Source organism: Tenrec ecaudatus, chromosome 2 (assembly GCF_050624435.1).
Source record: "Tenrec ecaudatus isolate mTenEca1 chromosome 2, mTenEca1.hap1, whole genome shotgun sequence".
NCBI lineage: Eukaryota > Metazoa > Chordata > Mammalia > Afrosoricida > Tenrecidae > Tenrec > Tenrec ecaudatus.
The window spans coordinates 186,672,123-186,692,866 of NC_134531.1; the positions used below are offsets into that span (position 1 = coordinate 186,672,123).

Genomic DNA, 20,744 nt, shown 5'->3' on the forward strand with positions numbered 1-20,744 from the left:
TCTTATGAATCTAACAGCAGTGGTAACATCACAGGGCTCTGGCAGCCATCAGAGTCAGCCAGGGGGAAGGCCAAGGCCAAGAAAGAAGGGGAGGTTCTCAGGGCCCTCTTTTTTTTTTTGCTTTGGAGGACCAGTTTATTAAATACACTACATTTGTACCTTATTCCGCAGATCTTAAAATAATTCACACCTAGGCTGAGTCGAAACGCATCACATAGAAAGCCAACTGCAAAACTCAAATGAAGACAGCACGCACTGTCCCCTCTTAGACAAGCTGCTGACAGGTCAGGGATCGCTGGGCTTTCCTCGGTCCGGGTGCCAACTGAAGATGCCCAGGAAGCCTGGGGGACTTGGTTTCCTTCCATCTGGCCCGAGACCAGGGCTGCAGGTATGTGAGTGCTGGGATGGGGACACAGTAACGGTGGGGAACAAATAGGTTTGATCAAACACTGAGAATAAAGGACAAAGGAAGGAAGAGCTGCTCTTTTCAGATCCTCTCCTCCAACCTTCCTCTGCGCACCCTTTCTCCCGTTTAGAGAATCAGTCGTGAGGACTGAGTCAGCGAAGATCTAGGCCTCTCATGCACACACTGGCACCTATTTACAGAACATGCACAAGGTGGGGGCAGGGTACACAGGTGTTCCTGCAGGGCTGGCTCCAAGGACACCATGGTGGGTGACACAGGCTACCTTTACTGCTGCAAACCAGACCATCCTGCCTCTCCGGGAGAAATACATTTTCAGGGCACGGATTATATAAAACGGCATTCAGTGCAAAGACAGAAACAAAGATGTTTGCAAATTGTTTATATTTCTAGCCGTTGAGCCAAATCTCTTTGAACGCTGGGATTCCCTTCAGTGCCGAAACCAGAGCCAGCTGTTGAGCAGCCAGAAGGTGACCGTGATGGAGTACATAACCATCTCTCGCTTGGCCCACTCTTTGTTCTCCTCCTCAAGCAGCTGCAGGCGTCTATTCAGCTTGATTATCTGTCGTCTTAAAGAAGCTGGATCTACAACCGTCATGTCATCTGAAGTGACTTCAAGAGACGTGTCCATATTTGAAATACCATACATGGAATCGTTCCTCATCAGCTGTCCATTCTGGCAGACAGCATTCTCACTCATAGAGCACTCTCTCTTTAGCCTGCCAACCGTCCACATTTCTTCATTTTGAGGCGTTGGAGCAGGTCTTTCTAAGTCTAGAAAGTCTAGCGGTCTTTCACTTAGTGTAAGAACACGCGGTGGTGTTTTCAGTGCCAGAGGCTTAAAGGGAGTCGATTGAATAAGGTCAAGATCTGCTGGTCTTGAAAATGGAATGTCTTATTTCCTGCCACAGCAATCCTCTCTGGGACCTGCATTATCACACTAGCGTTTGGAGAGCCGTCTTGAAATCCTTGTTCTAGGTCAGAATTCGGCGGTGCTACTTTTAACTTCTCTGGGACCCTCATTCGCAGACTGATGCCTTCGGTGTATCCCATCTCATGCTGGATGCGACTGATTTCCACCGTCTCAGCAGCAGTGGGAGAGGGAAATGTTGCCCACTCACCAAATGGGCAACTACTGCTGCCTGCTACTTGGCACTATCTGCTTCTGGGCTTCATAGTAAATCCCTTAACTTGCTTCAAAGGGCATGTGTTGGATTTGGAGCCACTTGGTCCCCCTGGGCCCGCTGGAGGGTCCCCGTGCAGGGCCGCTGCCCGCTGGCTCCCGAGGCGCTCCGTGGAGTAAGGGCGCTCTCCGAGGCCGTTGGCCGAGTGTGCGGAGGCGCCGGGGCGAAGCACTGCCCTTTTTTTAGCAAAACATGTTATTAGTGGCTCATACAACTCTTATCACAATCCATCCATACATCAATTGTGTAAAGCACATCTGTACACTCTTTGCCCTCATCATTTTCAAAGCATTTGCTCTCCACTTAAGCCCATTGCATCAGGTCCTCTTTTTTCCCCTCCCTCCCCACTCCTCTCTCCCTCATGAACCCTTGATAATTTATAAATCATTATTTTGTCATATCTTGCCCTATCTGACGTCTCTCTTCTCCCCCTTTTCTGTTGTCCGTCCCCCAGGGAGGAGGTCACATGTAGATCCTTCTAATCGGTTCCCTCTTTCCAACCCACTCACCCTCTACCCTCCCTGTATCGCCCATCATACCCCTGGTCCTGAAGGTATCATCCACCCTGGATTCCCTGTGTCTCCAGCTCCTATCTGCACCAGTGTACATCCACTTTTATCTATCTTTGAGTTGACATGAAATTATGTTACTGCCACACCCCCTCATACTCATGTATAGGATCCTGGTGGCACTGTTGAGTAAGCTTTGGGCTACTAGTCACAAGGTCAGCTGTTCACACCCACCAGCCACTCCCAGGGAGAAAGATGAAGGTCTCTGTTCTCATTGAGATGTGCAGCCTCACAAGTCCCATATAGGATTGCTATGGGTCGGAATCAACTCTGTGGCAATAGGTTGGGTGTTGCTATGTTGGTTCTCATGTGGCCCTGGAGCTTCCTAGCTGAGCAATGGCATCAGAGGCGACTGTCCCCCAGGGTCCACACCCTGTGTTTGGCATTTTCTGAATTACTACTGCAAACGTTGTATCATTAACTTGAAGAGTCACACAACATTCGATGGATTGGATTCACCAATGCATAAGCGTCTTTATTTTATCCAAAAGGTTGCCATTAGAAAAAGCACTGTTATGCACGTCCTGCAAGTTGTCATTGCAGGACAATAACAGAGTTGAAGGGCACTTATTAGGTGAAAAAGTGTGCATGTGCCCAAGACTGTAGATCCATGTGCCAAGATCCACTCCAAAAAAATGACAACAAAGACTGTCGCCAGCAGTGGGGGGATATCCACTTCTCTACCTCACCAAAGAGTGCCTTTGCTTTCCTCTCGCATGCATTAGATACTTAAATATATGGTCTCTCATTACTGCTGCAATATACTGTTACTTGATTATTAGTATACGTCTTATTATTTGAGTGTTGGCCTTCTTTTTACAAATTGTTTCCCTTGTTCTCTGTTTGATTTATTCTTTGCTTCTTTATTGTCAGATATGTGCTTTTAGGCTGGGTTCCACAGAGAAGTGAAATCAGTGAGATAGATAGATAGATAGATAGATAGATAGATAGATAGATAGATAGATAGATAGACAGATAGATAGGCTTAGCTTAAGGAAATGGCTCACATAGTTGTACAAGCTAGCCATTTCCAAGCCTGTGGGTCAGATGTCACTGGTTTAGCTTCTCTTGACCATCGTAGCTCCAGGGCTTGGTGAACCCAAGAGCAGCAGGTTAGAAGACAAGCGGCTAGCTGCAGGGGCAAATGAATGGAGTCAGCAGGTAAGACGGCAGACAACTCCCATGACTGGCAGACACGAAGTCAGGTGGCTGGGTCAAGTCCAAAGAACAAGAGGTCACACAGTGAACCAGATGCCGACCCATGTCCTGCAAAAAGGGAGCAAGCCTTTCTAGAGTGGCCACACATATTGGAAGCAGGCCACACCTCTGCGATCGGCTGCTTCTAGAACATCTTATCACGGAAGTGATGACATCACACTGGATGCCATTGTGAGGAAGGGCTATATCTTAACTGCCCACTCCTGAGGCTCCCGGCCCAGCCAAGTTGACCCACAGCCCGAACTACCATCCTTAATAAAAATGATGATCCTTTGTTGGTCTTATATGTTGAAAATATTTCTCCTACTTTGTTATTTGACTTTTCATCCTGCTTGGATTCTTTTTACAATAGGAAAAATTACAATGTATGTGTTCAAAGCCATCAGTCTGTTCCCTTTGGCATGAAACCTACACATAAATTTTCAACCTAAAGAATATATAAATATTCATCTGTAGACTCCTCCACTACATTGACAGAATTTTTAAACAAACAGACCATTGTTTCCGTTAGAATTTCTTTTATCCCAACCCTGGAAGTGCAAATCTCACTTTTCTAAGTGATTTCCTGGTTGCCCCTCTGCTTAAACTAAGTCCAGTCTTCCTTCTGTCTATCTCGGGACTGTCGAGATCTTTCTCTAACTACATCCACGCTTCTAAGCTCTGGCAACGAGTGCATAGATTTGGCCACGCACTCCCTTCCAGGCCCTCAGTCTCCACAGAACAGCATTCCGCCTAGAACCTCAGGACAGGCCTTATTTGGAGGTAGGTTCCTGGTCGATGCCAGTTAAGATACACCGTTCCTGGATTAGGCTGAGCCCTGAGCCCTGGGGCTGGTGATCTTCTCAGAGAGCCATGTGAAGACCCAGCCTCGCTGACATGCTGCCGAGAGAACCCCTGTGAAGCCGAGACTGCCGTGCCTTGTCCAGACGGAACCAACCTGGTGCTACCTGGGCCTCCAAACTGTGAGGAGAGAATCTGGGTCTGCTAAGACGTGCGTGTGTGGAACTTTGCGAGGGCAGCACCCGGAATTCAATGCCGGTCTGGCAGACCGGACTTGAGGGGCTGCTGGGTGTGGCTTCTCCCGGAGCTGGTGTCCGTTCCAAAGCAGGCAGAGGGTAGGCAGTGGCAGCAGGGAGTCTGAGATGAGTTCTTACATCTTGTCTTACCTCAGGGGGTTAAACTCAACTCCATGGTCACTCAGTCCATCCTGACCGACAGGAACCTACAGGACAACGTTCAACTCCTTGGTATATCCAAGACGAAACCTGTCCTGAAGCAGACAGCCTCGTCTTTGTGCCTCAGAGCATTGATTGGGTTTGAACCACTGTCCTTAAAGTTAGCAGTCGAATGCCTAACCCATGGTGCCACCAAAGCATCTTCCTAGGAGGGTAACCTACTGCTAGGGAGTTTAGTCCAACTCAGACAAACCCCACCAAGTAGAAATGCCCCTTAGGGGTTCCAAGCCATCCAGGAACAGAGTCATCTTTCTTCCAGAGTGGCTGGTGGGCTTGAACTGCTGATCTTGTGGTTAGCAGCTCAATGCTTAGCCCACAGGGCCTCCAGGAATCCTCTCAGGAGGGCCGAGGTGTGAAATTGAGAAGTCAGGGCCTGTCACATCAGACAGGCTAAATACCCTAGGTGCCCAGCCGCAATTCTTCTCAACAGACGACTGACTCCCTGGAAGTAAAGGGAACTAGAAATAAACCAGATGTTTTAATAAAACCCCAAAACCTCTTTAGATTAAGTTGCTCATCCCCCAAATCCCTGCCAGGAGACAATGGGAATCCTTTCTGGAGAAAAGTCGCCGCTCTGTGGCGTCTGTCTGTTTCCCTCGCATGGTGCCCATCGCTCAAGACAGGCTACCAGGCTTCCAGGAGGCGCAGAGAGGCGCTCAGCGAGGCTCCTCACTGAAAAGACGGAAGCCGGGCTGGCGGGCGGCATTACAGAGCGCCAGAGGCCCCGGGGCAGTCCTTTTACAGGAGCCCTTCGATTGGCGACCCACTTTTCTGTCCACTGCATGGAAACAGAAGACGTCAGTGGAATACTGTTTTCAAAGCGTTGAAAGGAAACGGGTGGGGGGACAAACCCTGCAGCTGGAGACCTGATCCTCTGGGGAGAAGGGGGGGAATTGTGAAGGTGGGGAGAGCCTTCTAAAATGGAGCTGAACGCCTTTTTAGCAGCCAGACACCGCGAAGCTGTTCCCGGGGGAGCCTCCCTGGAGGAGCATTTCAAGAACCTTCTCCAGAACGAAGCAAGTCGTGTCAGAAGCATCCGAAGAACATCAGTGTGGGAAGGATGGCGGCTGTGAGAGGAAATGCAAGACGGGCATCCCGAAGCCTTGTCTGGTCCAAGACGTTGGCACCCACTAAGAAACCGTACAGTTGCTGCTGTTGGAGCTGGGTGCCATCCCTTCCAGCCCCTCACAGCCACCCTCGAGGGCAGAGCCCACCGGCCCGGGGGCTTCCAGGGTGAACTGATCCAGAATCTTTCCCCCCAGGGGTCCCTGAGGTGCTGCCACCGGAGGGCGCCAGCGCCTGAAGAAGCACCTGTCAGGCAGCCCTGTAGCCACAATGGCAGGCAGGGACAGGGGAGAACACTGGGGGTCTTCTCACGGCACCCCCCTGAGAAGCAGTGCCGGCTGCCTGAGACTGGGACCACTGCCTGACTCGCAGAGCTGGGGGCTCCAAGCACATCCCCCTGCCCACAACCCAGGGGCACGGTCTGTGCCCACAAGAGCCTCTAGAGCAGCAGTGCTCAACCGTGGGTCACCACCCCTTGGGGGATTGAATGGCACATTCACAGGGGTCACCCAATTCATAGCAGTAGCAAAATGACAGTTATGAAGTAGCAATGAAAATAATTTTATGAAAAAAAAGTTTTTATGGTTGGGGGTCACCACCACATGAGGAACATGTGAAAGGGTCACGGCACTAGGAAGGTTGAGAACCACTGCTTTAGAGAGGAACATGTCTTTGCCCAGCAAGCATCTCGGGAAGGGACCACCTGAGAAAGGAAGGGGAAAGCCAAATATCTGCCCTTAGTCTCATGTACCAGTCAGTCCTCATGGCTCGTGGTGACAGAGTAGAGCTGTCCCTGGGGCTTTCTTGGCTGTAATCTTTGCCAGGGGAGCCCCGGGGTGGACTCACCTCCACCAACATTTGGTTAGCAGCCACGTCCCACCAAGACTCCTTCCAAACAACTCCAGGAAGCAGGCCTTGCTGGGTCTCTGTGTTTTACAGACGAGGAAACAGACGTGGCTGCTTCTGGTGGAGCTGGGTGAAGTGTCCCCACGCCCTGCCTGCTTCTGCCAGGCCCACACCTGACCTCAACACCAGTGCTTCACGGAGGGCGGCTGCCACGGAGCAGCGCACCCAGCTCTTTGGGAGAAAAGCACCGGCCAGACACCCATTTTAAAAAAGACCCGTCTCTTTGCTGCCTGCCCTCGACCTGAGGACACAGACAGACTGAAAATAAAAGATGGAGAGAGAAACGCTCCTTGCAAACGGCAAAAAAATAAAAAATTAAGGGCAGGCAGGGGTGGCCACACTACTTTCAGATAGCTTTACATTAAAAAAACAACAACTATTAAAAGCCATAGAGACTGTCAACAAAAGGGTCAATCCCATCAAGGAGATAAAGCAATGATCAATAGGAGTGTGTCCATCAGCAATGTCAGGGCTGTGGTGGCACCGTGGCTAAAGCACTTGGCTGGTAACCAGAAGGCCGGTGGTCCACACCCACCCGCTGCCTGTGGGAGAAAGCGGGGACAGCTCGCTCTGCAAGAGTCAGCCTCAGAAACCTATTGAGACTCGCTCGTGGGCCTTGTGGGGTTGCTCTCAGAACTGACGTGAGGGCAGTGGGTTTGGCTTGGGGGTATTGCTTTGTTTCTAATAGAAATACATCCAAATACATGAAGCACATACCAGCAGAGATGATGGACAGGGTGGTCCTAGTAGAGGGTGTCAGAGGTGCGCCTTTCCCTCCAAGATCTGAGGACACTGAAGAGGGAGGCAGGGAAACCTCTGGGGAACCCGGAAAGGGGATGGAGCTGAGGGTAAAGTGAGGCTGAAGCCTGCTGGCTGCCTTGAGCTGGGAAAGTCCCACCGGGATTTGCAGCGTCTGTGCCCATACGCCCACCCCCAGGGCTGTGAAGAATTGGAGAGCAGAGGTTCTCAGACTCTTGGGTCAAGTGCTAAGATGCAGGTTCCCAGGCACCTCCCCTGCATCGCCGGGACTAAGGGCTCCATGACCCCTCCAACCCTCACATTTGGGAGCCGCAGGCATGCAAGGGGGGCAGCTGGGACCGGCCAGACCCAGGTGGGGATGGCTCTGCCACTCTGGCTCCTACTGGGTGAAAATCCTGTCCCCACTTTGACCGAGTTTCCTTCTAAGAAAAGCGGGCTCTCGGGGGTTTATGAGTGGCTCCCGGGGCAGGAAGGGAGCCCTGGTGGTGTAGGGAGTTCTGTGTTGGGTCAGCAGTGGGAACCTACCCACTGCTCCAAGGGAGAAAGAGGAGGCTTTCTATGTCTTTAGAAAGTCGCAGCCTTGGAAACCCACGGGAGGTTCCACCTTGTCCGATAGGGTCTCTCTGAGTCAGCATCACTTCGAGAGCAGGGAGGGTGTGAGGGAGAGAGGGGCAAGGAAGACAGGAGACCTAAGAGAGAGGAGCCTCTATCAAGGGTGTCATTTGGGAATGAGTGCCAGCGCAGCACAAACAGGGAAGCGCCCAACCACCGGCTGATAGGTAGGAAGTTCAAACCCTCCCAAAAGTCCCTCAGCAAACAAGCTTGGCGGGTTGCCTCTGTGGGGGTCACAGCCTCAGAACCCCGAGGGGCAATTCTGCTCTGCACATGTGCATTTGCCGCGAAGCAGAATCTACTCGATGGCAATGGACAGCGGCAAACAATAATAATAGTTGGGGTGGGGGTCGGGTCAAGAGGTAAAGGGTGTGAAGGTGGGTCTTGTCCCCAGGGTAAAAGGCAGCCATGGAAGGAATTAGACCAGAGGTGTCGTCCTCAGAGTTGCTGTTTTGAGCGTTGATAAGGGAGGAGCTGGTGTCATGATCACACATTGGATTGCTAGCTGCAAGGTCAGCAGTTCGAAACCTCCAGCCGCTCTGTGAGAAGCAGACGAGGTGGTCTACTCCATTAAAGAGTTGCAGTCTTGGAAACCCCGGGGGCAGTTCTACCCTGTCTGCTAGAGTCCCTTTGAGTTAGAATTGCAGTGGGGCAGTCAGGGGGTTAGGGGCCGCATGGAGCTGGTGAGGAGGCTGTGCCGGGGTGGGTGCACTGGGCCAGACTGCTGGGCTCTGAACCCCTGTCTTGCTCAACCCCCCCCCCCCACAGATGGTGGCTTCCTGACTTTCCATGTCAGTGCCTCGGTTTCCTCAAGTGTCGGCTTTGAGGGGAATTGTCTCAGAGCACCACGTCAAGCTCACAGCTGGAGAGCTCAGTGCAGGATCTGTGTCTGGGTTAAAGACGGGAGGTTAACCAGTCACCTGGTCAGGGCCTCAGCCTATGGAGACCGGAGGGCATGAGGCAGTGAGGGCAGTGTCAGTGGCCTGGGGGCACACTTGGACATGGCCCCATCTACCTGCCCTGGGGCAGGTAGGCGCTGCCTGGGAGCAGGTGCCTAGTTCAACGCCGACCCCTCCACTGCCGTCCGGAGCCTGGACGCACCCACATGACCCAGCTTCCTGTTTGTGGTGCCAAGGCTGGAGGGAGGAAATCGGAGAGCCCGCCCCCAGGCTGGAGGGCAGGAATGTGGACGTGCTGACGTCAAAGCTTGTCCCTGTTCTGGGCTTCAGGATGGGAAGGGCTTCCTGCTGAGCCTCGCTGGTCCCAGAGCTGGGCTGGGGGAGACAGGCCAGGCCGAGGGAATCCAGCCACCAGGACCTTCTCTGATGGACACTCTGGGGGAGCCCGGGGGTCCTAACCCAGTGTAGCTGTGTGACCCTGGGCCGGTGGCCTGACCCTTAGAGCCTCCATTCTCTGGTCTGTGAAGCAGGGAGACCCATTCATCAGCTCTCTTCAGAGCTCCTACTCCGCTGCGCCTGCCCCTCTGAGGGAAGGCCATCGTTTTCCCCCCAGGGAGGGGTTCTTGCCCTCCAGGGGAACACACGCCCCTTGAAGAAGGGGCCCCTTTGGGACCCCTGCAGGGATTAAGCGTGCACTGACCACGGGGACAGGGAGGCAGGGGACGCAGCTGACTGCGACACCAGGCATTTCTGGAGGTGGCTGAAAGGAGGTTTCTCAGCATTAGGTCTGTGACTCAGGCAGGAGATTGGGCCCAGGCACTTCCTGCCTCTGTGACTCAGTTTCCCCAAGGAGCATCTCCCAACGACTGGCTTCTCAGCCGTGAAGAGGCATCAAGGCCCGGCTGGCATGTGTCTGTTGGGTCTCTAGAAGTCCATGTTTACACCTGATTCTCTGTCCAGCCCTCAGAGAGAGGGACTCTGACTTGTCCCATTTTACAGAGTGGTAAACTGTGGCTCGGAGCCATGACGGGCATTGCCCAAGATCACAGAGCTGGAAGGCAACAGTGACCAGACTGGGTGCCTGTCTGCTGTGCTGGTCTCCTAGACTTGCCCTAACCTGGCCCTCAGGACCCTGGAGCTCAGGGAGGTTGACATCGGGCACCATGTACAGTGATGCCACCTCCCGGCTGTCTGCGACGGAAACATCCCGAAAGTGTGTGGCTCGCTTCAGAAGCCAGGGCCCGCCCCGTGTTGCTGGTGCCACTTTGGGGGGCTCCTTCGGTGACTGCGAGGGAACCCTGGTGGCACAGTGGCCACATGTTGCTACAAGGTCTGCCGTGGGAAGCTACCGACCACTCCGCAGGACAAAGACTGGGCTTTCCACCCTCCTGAGGAGTTATCCCCAGAAATCCACAGGGGCGGTTCTACCCTGATCTATGCAGTCCCTGTGAGTTGGAACCATCTTGGCAGCGAGTCGAGTTTGGCGACTCTTTCCAGGTGCCCGGCAGGTGGCAGCAGAGGCTTCTTGTTGGCGGGCGCTTGCTGAGCAAAACCTGTAGGTGAGGAACCAGCATGGCAGGTGAAGGAGGCTTCCAGACCCAGTGAAAGCTCGTCTCATCTGTCTGTAGCTGCTGCCAAGCTGAGCTCCCAGACCCAGGCAGTGGGGATGGGGGAAGGGCAGTGGCCTCTGACCAATGGCCACCTGGGAAAGGAGAGTGTTGGCCCTTCTAAAGCGAGCAGCGGTCACTGCAGCACCGCTCCCAGCAGCCTAAGGGACCTCCAGTGGATGGGGGCTGCAGGGCAGGGGTGGGTGGGTGCATGCGTATAATGGAATGTTGCCCAGCCTCGAAGAGTTCAGAAGTCCTGTCGGGTCCGTGTTGCCACATGACTGAACCTTCAGCACACGGTGCTGGCGCTGAGCGGGCAGCAGAAGCCCGCTTCAAAGGACAACTATACAACCCCATTCACACAAAAGACCCCGGCTAGGCAAGGGCGGTCCCCACGTGTCGGTCCCCATGGGGGGGTCACGCTCTGTTCAAGGTGATGTAGAAACAGAGTGGGGACCGTTGAAGATCAGGCTGCACGTGGCTAGTGTCACTGAGTGGCCTGTGTCAAAGGGGTTGAAATGGCAGATGTTTTCATTCCATGAGAGAGAGAGAGAAAGAGAGAGAGAGAGAAAGAGAAAGGTGGGGGAATGAGACCACCATGGAAACACCACAGAGACATGGCTGTTGGGAAAAGCTGAGGGGAAGGGAGCCTTCTCCCCTCCCTCTCTCCCAGACCCACCCCCACCCTAGCCACAGTGTCCTGCACCCCTACTGTGCCCGGGCCTCCCCACGCCTCATCTCCTTTCCTTCACCTCCCTCTTCCTTCCTTTCTCAGCAAATAGGTGTTGAGCACCCTCTCTGGGCCAGGCTCCCTTGTGGGGCTGACACTACAGCAGGGACAAGACAGCCGCTGGCCAAACCCCGGAGCTTCCAGAGCATGGGAAGGACATCAGACAGACGGACACTGGGAGGAAACACGTGGGGTGGGGCCCCACCTCAGGAGCTCCAGCAGAGGCACAGGGGCCGGGGGGGGAGGGGGAGCAGGTATGGAAGGTGCAGCTGAGGAGACTAGCACCTATGGGAAACCCTGAAATGCTTCCCGACCCGCAGCTTGGCACCATCTCACAGAGGTGACTTCGTCGTCGGCGCCAAGCACAGTCAGGCTCCTTCCTCCTGGACTGAGCAGAGCGGCTCCCTGGGGTTCCGGAGGCTGCGGTCTCTGGGAAGCCCCATCTTCCTCAGAGCAGCTGACGGGTTTGAACCTCCAGCCTTTTGATTTACAACCCGGTGCTTAACCCGCTATGCAGCATGACCCTTGGAGACTCTTAAGACGAAAGGAGCTGGGTTGATTGTTTCTGTTTCATGGAAGTGGGTGTCTACATCTCAGACTATGAATTGTACATTCAATGGTTCAAACCTCTCATCCACCCCCACCCCCATATTCTATCTATGCACCCCCACACACCCTAGTTTCTCTCCCCCCTCTAGGGACCTCCAGCTTCCTTGTCACCCTGTCTCTACCTGTCAACCTGCTAATCTGTTGCTTCAACTCCTCCCATCCCTTCCCCCTGCCCCTCCTCCATCTGCACTCCCTGGCATGCCTGTCTGTCCTGACGCTTAACCTCATCCCAGTGGTCTCAGACATTATCTGTCCCTTGGGGCTTGACTGACAGCTCAGCATCATGTTCTCCGGGTCCCTCCTGTCACCAGGTGCTCTGTGATTTTGTCCTCGTTTTTCAGTGTTGCAGAGAATGCCATCATGTGTGTCTGGACCACATGAGTTTCTTCACCCACACTTCTGCCGCTGGGCTCTTGGGTGGTTTCCATCTTCTTGCAGAGGGCGCGGAGCGACCATGGGCACAGGAGGACACATGCCTGCTCGAGCCAAAGTACTCCTTTCAACTTGCTGAGTGCGCCTTACCCATGGAAACTGCTCCATGTCACTCTCCCCCCTTCAAGAGCACCAGAGCCTGAGCCATGTCCGCCCTGCTTGGAGACCCCTGTGGAGCTGGGACATGACATGCCAGCAGTGGCCTGGGTTGGAAGGAAGGAGGCCTGCCAGGCTCAGACTAATGGGCCATCCACTGCTCCAGCCACCACACACAGTAACCCGGCACTTCTCACACAAAACCATAAGCACGCCCCTGGCTCTTGAGTTGATTCGAGACTCACAAAGACCCCATCAGACCGAGGAGAACAATTTCCTGGTGTTTCCTTGGCTGTAATGTTCACAGGGCAACTGATGGGTTTGAACTGCCAGCCTGTCCGTTAGCCGCTGAGTGTGTAAGCCCTCTGCTAGGGCGCTGATGCTGCTATTGCCCTGTTTTATAAATGAGGAGACAGTAGGATGAGCCACAGCCAAAACTGGGTCCCCAGGACCTCTGGTGAGAAATAAAATTAGAAGGGGAAACAAAGCCTAATGTTGATTTAGCCCCTCCTCGGTGCCTGGCCTGCCCACAGGGTTTCCAGTGGCTAGCTCCTCTGAAATGGATAGCCCAGTACTGCTTCATAGTCAGTTCCCAGTCCGGGAGCTCTGCTAAAGCCTGTTCACGTTCTGTGGCCCTGCTGGCATTTGGAATACCAGTGACAGCTTTCAGCAACGGTGACAATGGTGAGGACTGGTGGCATTTCGCTCTGTCAGACGTAGGGTTGCCGGCACCTGACAACAACAGGTGTTATGATTCTTATGACTACCTGACGGCCCCTCACAATAACAGGTGCTCAGCCTGCTGTCTTATCTGTCCATCTGTCATTCTGTAGTGCCTTGCTTGGGGCAATGGTGCTGGTGAGTACGCCCCCTGGGCTTTCAAAGGCCAGCAGAGCTATTCGTGGTAGACCCGTTTCAGCACAGCTTCCAGAGGAAAGACCTGCCAATCTATTTTCAATTTGAGCCAATGGGAACCCAAAGAACGCAGTATGATTTAGGACTGGAAGGTGAGTTCCCGGGGTGAGAAGGCACTCAGACACAGGGCCACCGCAGTGGCCTGGGCACACACCCACTGTGACAATGGTGCAGGCCAGGCCACCACGTGGCTCCGCTGTACCTGAGAGTAACCGTGAGCCGGAGCCCAGTAGATAGCAGGTAACAACCACAAGGCGCCCAGTGGCCTGCTGGGTTGTTTCATGTTATCCTGTGTACATTGTCTTCATCCCCCAAGAGGAAACTAGCATCATGAGTCCCATTTTAGAGGGGATGAAACTGAGGGCCCAAGTGGGGAGGGAATTAGTCCACTTTCATATAATCAGGAAGCAGTGGCAGACCCAGGACATGAACCCAGATCTCCCCATTTGGGCAGATGGTTCCCTGTGCTTCTGAAGCTTCAGAGCCACCTGTAGGGCAGCCTTTCCCCTCCCCTGAACTCCCTCAAGATCCTTTGGCTGCAGCTGCTCAGGAGCTCTGGTTCCCTCCCAGTAGCATGCCCCATTCTCCTCCACCACAGCCAGCCCCACCACCTCTCTCTCCTCCATGACAGGACCCTACTTTCTTCCTTCACCACACTCTCCCATTCTAAATCTTCTTGCTGACTCCACTAAGCTTCATGAGAGCAGGGGCAAGTCCATCTTATTCGCCCTTCTCTCCAGAGCTTAGCACTGTGCTGGCTGCAGAGAAGGGGCTCAGTGAAGATGAGTGGTTGGACGGACAGGTGAGCAGACAAGTGTTATGTATGGAAGTTGAAAGGTGGATAGGATGGATGGATGGATGGATGGATGGATGGATGGATGGATGGATGGACAAATGCTTAAATGGAGTGGAATGATGGCTGAGTGTGCTGATAGATGGTGAACGGGCAAGGGGACAGTGGAAATAATAGTAGGATTCATAGACAAAGGGATGGATGGATATATGGATGGACACATGGGAGGGGTTATGGACATGTGAATAAATAAGTAGGGTAAATAAATGAATGAACTGATGGGTAGATGACTAGATGGGGAGATTAGTGGGATGGATAAATGGACAGTAGAGTTAGGTGAAGGCTCGGATGGATAGATGGATGGATGGATTAAAAAACTATTTGATCCCAGCCATTGTTTCCCCCTAAGCCACAGAAAGGATGTCGGAGAAATGATGGAAGCAATCACCCAGCAAATAGGCCCTCCAATGTGAAGGGGCCCATGTCAGGACTGGGGATGGACCATCAATAGGTACTGGTGGCACCTCTCATGTGCACAGCACACTGAGGAGTGATGTGACCCAAAACGTCTCCTAGACAGAATAAGGACAGGGAGGAGTCCCTCTGGAGCTGGGAACAGAGCAGTGAAGCATGCTGAGGCTCTGACTCAAGCGGGACACAGGAGGTTGAGAAGCTAGGTGCAAACACCTATCCTGTGCACAGACATGGGCCTGTGCAGAGCATGAAGGGTGCTCACCAGTAATGTCGTAGTTGAGCTTCCCGGGGTCCAGGAAACAAGTAGGCCTCTCACCCTCAGTGCACTAGAGAAACCGAGGCTTCCAGCAGGGAAGTGACTTGTCCAAGGTTACCCAGCCAGAAAATGGACCATATCAAGGCAGTCTCTTTCTCAGGGGTCAAATTCACAGGTGGCTCAGGAGAAGTAGGTAGGCCCAGGTGCATTGAGGGCAGCACAGGCCTCTCGTACAGGGACCCTGGGACCAGACTGGGGAGAGGCCTCAGGAGCAGACTGGAAGCCTGTCCCACCAGGCTGACTCTCAGGACCTGAGTGACCTTCCAAAAGTGACATCTGACCATGGTTTATTGCTATTCTTTAGAAGCTGGCATGGATGGAATTGTGAGGTCCCCCCACAAATATGTGTCAACTTGGCCGTGATTCGCAGTGGTTTGGCAGTTATGCAATGATGAGATTTGGCAGTTATGCAATGGTTTAATCCCCTCTCGTGATGTGATCTGATGAGACCAGCAAATCATTTGAAAAGAGGTTAGGGTGAGATGCAGCACTCTTCCTCAGGCCCCAGCCCCAAGCCCAAGGGACCTTTTATCTCACGAGAGATGAAAAAAAAAAAGAGAAGCAAGCAGAGCCTGTTGCCACCAAGAAAGAAGAGCTGGGTCCTTTGGACCCAGGCCCTCACACTGAGAACTCCAAGATCCAAGGGAAGATGGATGCCAAGACACACAGAGACATCCTAGGGACACTTGACCCATGGGTGGTGGAAGGAGACAAGGAGCTTACCCTAGGGCAGGGAGAGAGAGAGAGAAAGAGAGAGAGAGAGAGCCCTCCCTTAGAGCTGGTGCTCCCAAGCCAGGCTTCTAGGCCCTCATCTGTGAGGGCATAAATAAACATCCACTTGTGGGTGGCTGCTATACAACATTAGACAGAAACCTTCAGAGGCCCCTATGGGCACAGCATCCAGGACCATGGTTTGACCTTCTGGATCCTTCACCCTTGACCTCTGTGAGTCTCTCCAGCCTCCAGCTGCATCAGATCCTGCACCCTGCCACACTGGTGTGCTGATTCCCTCAATAGACACTCCACCACGAATGTTCTAGAGTGCATACCTCTCTGCGCAGGGATCCACGTACCCACCCAACCATCACGCCCTCACCCCACACCCCCACCAAGAACCCCTGTCCAGGTCTCCTCACCCATAGATGGTCCACTCACCTTTCACCATCTAGCGCTGGCTTCAACCCTTCAGGAAACTCCCAGACCCCCCACCCTAGGCTGGGTGAGGCCAGCCCCCTCCCTCCTGCTCCAATTACAGACTAGGCTGAACTGGACCATCTGGGCAATTACAAGGGTAGTAATTATCTGGTACTGAGTCTCCTCCCCAGCTGGTCTGAATTCCAGGAGGTCGGCTTCAGGACTCATTCAGCAGCTGGGCCCACACAGCACCTAGCTGGAGTCTTTTTAAGGAGGGGGGGAGGGAGAGCTGAGCTCACCCTTTGCAAAAAGTTCTTTGGCCTCTGGTCCCTGGGTGGCGTGAAGCAGATAAGGGCCCCCCTACTAACCTAAAGATCCACGGTTTGATTCGACCCAGCAGCGCCTTCCAACTGGCCATCGGCTTCCCATAAAGATTGCAGCCAAGGAACCCCGCGCGCAGGGCGGGGGCGGGGGTCTATTCCGTTTCGTGGACTAGCCCTGAGTCGGAATGGACGCCATGGGTTGGGTCTGGGTCTGGTTCTGTTCCGTGTGTAATCGTTGATTTGAACAGTAGGGCAGGGAAGGGTCCTTACGCCACACACAGGTCGTCAGACGCAGTCCCCGTGTATTGGCTGTTACTGCCTAGTCACGTCTCACGTACGACAACCCATGTGCACAGAGCAGGATCGCTCTCTAAGCTCACGAGGCGGTGACCTGTCCGAAACCGGCTCTTCTTCCGCGCCACCTCTGGGTGGACTCGCATCACCGAGGGAGCTAAGCAGAAAGCCCAGCCCTAAACCTCGGGCAAATTTAAACAACGAGGAGTTTAGTGGACTAGAACTCGCGGAAGGTGCAGGCTGGCAGCTACGGGCAGAGCCTTCAGGGATCTCAGTTCCAACTTACAAGGTTTCCTTGACTGCTCACAGCTGCATGCTGCGAGAATATAGAGATTCATCCTGATTGGCTGTGACTGGAGGGGTGGAGTGTTCTGATTGGCTCCTGCAGATGGGCGGGGGCGGGGAGTGGTGAGTACTTAGAAGGGAATCTGGAGACTAGGTCAGCAGTTTGAAACCCCTGGCTGCTCTGGGCAACAAAGAGGAGGATTTCCACTGGGAAAAGAGCCCGTCTCGGAAACCCACAGGGGCAGTTCTACTCTGGGTGGCTCTGAGTCGGAATCTGCTCAAAAGCAGTGGGTTTGGCGTGAGTTTTCATTAGGAAGCACGAGGAGGCCTGGTGGCGCTATGGCTTAGGCGCTGGGTTGCTAACCGCGATGTCAGCAGCTCAGGCTCCCCAGGAGAAAGACCAGGCTGGGAAACCCTCTGCCTAGGGTCAGTGTGAGTCCAAATGCACCGGACGGAAGGGAAGAGAGAGATGGGTGCTTGTTAATGTTAAGCAACCCAGAGGTCGCCCCAGCGCCTGCACTCACTCAGGCTTTGACTCTGCCCTTCCTAGTTGTGTCCCCTTGGTCAGGGCATACCATTCCCTGGGCCTCAGTTTCCTCCCCTGTACCACGGGGAAACTCTTGTTGACGTCACAGGGTGGTTGTGAAGACTGGGAAAGACAGCACGGCATCTGAAGAGCCTGCCAAGCCCAGTGGGAGGGCTCCATGGGTGTCACCAAGGGCCGCCCACTCATTTCCTGGGTGCTCGGGCCAGCCCACGCGTCTGCCGGGTGGGAGCAGCAGCCCACTCTGTGACAAACGTTGCCCTTGGAGAAAGATTTTAGGCTGCGGAGAAGATAAGAGCGCATGCGTGTCTCAGTGACCGCTGAGGCATTCTGAGGACCAGGAGCGCCAGTGACTCCAACCTTGGCATTCATCACAGCAGTATGAGGTTCGCTCTCATGCTCACCCTAACGGAGCCCAGACTCCTGCAGCCCGCGGGGAGCTGCTTCCTTCTCTGAGCCTCAGTGCTGTCCTCTGCAAGAGGCCTAGCCAGCAGTGCGGCCAAGAGCACCGACTAGAGCCTAACGGCCGGAGTTCACATCCCAGCAGCGCAAGGTCGGGTAAGCTGGTCAACCCTTCTGTGCCTCGACTTCACCTACGGAACAGGAAGAGCAGTAATTCCTACTAGCAACGTTGTTGCTAAAATTCCAATTAAGTTGACTATTTACAAAGTACTTCCATAGTGACCGGAACAAAGTGAACACTATTTTAGGAAGTTAATTAAAAAATTAGAGTCTCATATACTTAATCATAGCCATAAATTAAGAGCAATTAATTCTTCTGACGTGGCCCTCCTCAGTATTTGCCCTTGTGAAGAGATCCCTGAAGACCTGGATGCCGTAACCAAGGGTGGTGAAAAATAAGAGAGGGTAAAAAAAATAAATAAAAATAAGAGAGGGTGCCTGGGTCTTAGAACGAACAGCATCTAGGGTCTTCAAGGCTTGTCTTAAAACAAGCAGACATCTAAGTGAGGTGACGCCTAAGTCCACATGGAATAAGCACACTAGCCTGTGTGATCCAATTCCGTTTCTATTTATAAACAATAAAATCCAAGACTTGAGGAGGGAATGGCATTAGAACATAAAATCTGAGCACCCCATTTTCAGAAGGCTATGGTTGACAGTGAAAGCCCAAAATCCATTTGCAGGTCCCCAAATGGAAATAAGCCGCCAGTGAATCCCCTCTGACCATTGGCCAGGGATGTGGATAGCCTGGCCATCAGAGAGAGTGCACGGGGGAGGGGCTAATGTAGATGGTTCGGTTTAAAATTTAATACCTGATCATTTATTCTCCCTTTGACCCATTTTAAATTTGTTTTCATTTTTATCTTTTCTGTTATCCTTGCAACTAAGGCTTTTTGATGTTTTACTGTTATTATTATGATTTTTCCTTTTTTCTTTTTGTTTTTGTACATTTTCTGTATATGAAATCCAGGATAGGCAACTCTATACACACAGCAACTGGATTAACAGTTTCTTGGGGTTATAGCAGGAGAGGTTGGGAGGAAATGGGAGCTAATAATGAGTACCGAAAAAAGAAGAAAATGTTCTAAAACTCATTGTGGTGATGATTGCACTCTATTTTTAGAATTTTTTTGCACAACTCTTTTTAATATGTTTAAACTATTGTGTGGTATGTAAATTATATCAGTTAAAAAAACTGTTACAACGGGTTTTAATAAAAGAAAGAATAAACTAAAACAATTTACTTAAAAAAAATATTTAGAGCATCATTTCCCAAACTCAGCCAGCCTTTAATGCTCAGAGGAGTTTGATCTGTCTCCAGGCCCTTTGTCCTAAAGCTTTGTTATGATTAGTTTAACTGGCTCCCTGAACTAAATGTATCTTAAAAGGAAATGTTGCATCACCGCCCCTCGATGGAAAACTAGATTCATTCCCATAAACAGGAGGCTGTCATAAAAATGAACATGACCAGTACTTACCAGGTACCCGGCATCCTACTCCGTACAAACTAACAGTGGCTTGTTCATCCCCAGACCAACCCTCTCAGGTGGGTACAATTATATGTCAATTTTATAGTTGGGGAAACCTGAGGCACAGAACTCCTACGTAGTGTGCCACATTCACAGCTGGGAAGATTCAGGGCTAATGTGCCACCCAGGCAGCCCAGCTCGGATGGATGGATGGATGGATGGATGGATGGATGGATGGATGGATGACAGATGATAAACAGACAGGAAGAAAGCAAGACAGTGGCAGAGAGAGAAAGGAAGAACCCAGGGTTGATCTCCTATCTCAACAGGGTTGCCGTCTCCAGACACCAGCCCTAAGGCCGTTCTCTCTTTGCTATGAAGGGAGACCAGTAAGGGTTAAGGAGGCCTTGAACTCACAATAGCACCAACCTGAGACTTTGTCCTCGAAGTAGCTAGAGGAAGGATGACAAACCCCCCAAATAAATGACTTTCTCACTGTGCTTGACTGTTCTTTACAGCCAAGCCATCTCTCCCGGTGTCAGTCGTGCGTGCAGCCTACAGTTTGGGAAATCCTGAAGCAGAAGAAGCTTCCGGCTGAACCACCACCCTGGCATCGAAGAGAGGGATTGTGAAAGGAAATCAGTAAACAATGTGGGGACGAGCTACACTATCACGGACTGCAGAGAGGCATCCAGTGTGGCTGCACGGGCCAAGCCTCTGTGAGACTCTCTTTGAAAACAGCTTACAAGTTTCAGCAACCTGGGTTCTGAACCTCCCCTGACTCACGGAAACTTCTACTAAGAATCCTTCAAAAGCTGTGGATTCTGTGCTGGATCCTGCAGAACCACTGTCCTACCCCACTTGTCAGCCCTGAGCTGACCATCCCCCCACTTCTCCCCGCCCCTGGCTAACACCTTGGGTACACTAACACTCCTTCCCAACATAAATGGGGAAAGGTTGAGTCCAACCTTGGGGGTAGGGGAATTAACAGACCTTTGTGCCCTGTGACTGGGAGACCCGACTGCTCACTGATTTCCTGCTGGATAGAGGAGATTTAGGTCGGCTGTAAGCTGGCTCCGGGCTAGAACTCTTGGTGACTGGGCTGCAAGAGAACTTCCCTGGAGCACTGGGAGGTGCAGACTTAGGGGAGCACATGTGTTAGGGTAGAGAATCAACACAGAATTTCAACTGAGTATTTCTCCCCAGGCCCAGGATTCAGTGTTCTCACCTGCCTGCTTTGGGGACCGTGCTTAGATAGAACATGAGCCCTACTCTGATGTACAGGCCAGGGAAAATAGCTCTGGCAGCCATGCGGGCCGTGTTTCAGAGTCTCTTCTTTCCCCGTAATATGAGGTGTGTTGGTCATTGCCTGGCACTCCCTGGGGACTTG

The 20,744-nt window shown here is 52.6% G+C and overlaps 1 pseudogene; it reads right to left on the reverse strand.

The window, feature by feature from the left end:
• Positions 1-848: 848 nt before the first annotated feature.
• On the reverse strand, positions 849-16,008 carry LOC142440218 (mitochondrial fission factor pseudogene; annotated as a pseudogene).
• Positions 16,009-20,744: the final 4,736 nt, after the last annotated feature.